The sequence below is a fragment of the Protobothrops mucrosquamatus genome, unplaced genomic scaffold, assembly GCF_001527695.2.
Source record: "Protobothrops mucrosquamatus isolate PMUCROS unplaced genomic scaffold, P.Mucros_1.0 scaffold_284, whole genome shotgun sequence".
NCBI lineage: Eukaryota > Metazoa > Chordata > Lepidosauria > Squamata > Viperidae > Protobothrops > Protobothrops mucrosquamatus.
The window spans coordinates 215,035-216,284 of record NW_015386360.1 but is presented as its reverse complement, the minus strand read 5'-3'; the positions used below and the strand labels follow the sequence as shown (position 1 = coordinate 216,284).

The 1,250-nt window shown below is 41.0% G+C and overlaps 1 protein-coding gene across 1 annotated transcript in view; it reads right to left on the bottom strand.

Moving 5' to 3' along the window:
• The window catches only part of ANKRD22 (ankyrin repeat domain 22), a 34,097-nt gene that overhangs the window by 20,350 nt on the left and 12,497 nt on the right, over positions 1–1,250 (bottom strand). The window lies entirely within an intron of this gene.

Below are 1,250 nucleotides of genomic sequence, written 5' to 3'. Positions count from 1 at the left end.
TGATATGCCTAGGAGTAAGAAATATGTAGCCCTGCTAGTCATAATTGATACCTACTCAGGATGGGTTGAAGCCTATCCTACCTCTAATAAGAAAGCTATACAGGTTGCCAGAATCTTTCCTAAAGAAATTATTCCTAGATTTGGTTGCCCTTCTAAGATTTCATCAGATAATGGCCCTGAATTTGTACATCAGATTAACAAGGCTCTAGCCCAAGCATTAGGAATTAAGTGGAGGTTTCATTGTGCTTTTCGCCCTCAATCAGCTGGAAAAGTGGAAAGGGCTAACCGCACAATTAAAAGCCTTATTACTAAATTTTGTTTGGAAACTAATCTCCACTGGCCAGATGTTTTGCCTATGGTTTTGTATGCAATCAGACTGGCCCCCCGCACTAAGCTGCAACTTAGTCCTTATGAGCTCATGTTTGGCCGTCCCCCTTGTCTATTTAAACCTGACAGTCAGGGCTGGCCGGACTTGACCCATAAGGGGGGAATAGACCAACATAAATTGTTACAACAATTACAGCTTCATAATTTAGCTGTTTCAAATTTGTGCCATTATATTATGGAACAACAACCACCTCCAGTGGTCACAGCGACACATGGGTTCAAACCTGGAGATAGGGTATGGGTGAAACATTGGAAGTCAGATCCTTTAAGCCCAAGATGGAAAGGACCGTATACTGTTGTCATGTGTTCTCCATTGGCAGTGAAAACCTTGGAAGGAAAGTCCTGGATCCATTGGACCAGATTGAAAACAGCTGCACCTGCTGATCCAGTAACTTACAAGGTGAATAAAACTGACAAACCTTTAGTGCTAAAATTCACAAGAAATACACCCTGTTGAACCCTACCGGGAACGGGTTCTCAACACATGGTGTGAACATCAGACCTTGCTGAGACACTCCGGAAGCTGTCTCTCTACGCACAGTGGAAGAAATGAGGATTCTACAGATCATAATACATGTTGGTTATTTAATATGGGGAATATACACACACATTCCTACACAAATCAGTGCAATGGTCACACAAGAGGTCACACTGCAAAAACCCACTAATAGAAAACTATTAGGTACACACAAAGAAAGGACACAAACACAGGAAAATAAAAATTGCCAAAACTGCATTAAGATAACAAAACAAGGAAGCCAGATAACTAAGACTTTGATTTACTATACAATGAAACCAGAAGGGTGCCAAGATAGCTCACCTAACACCTGTGCATACAATAGAACTACATATAAAGTTTGTAG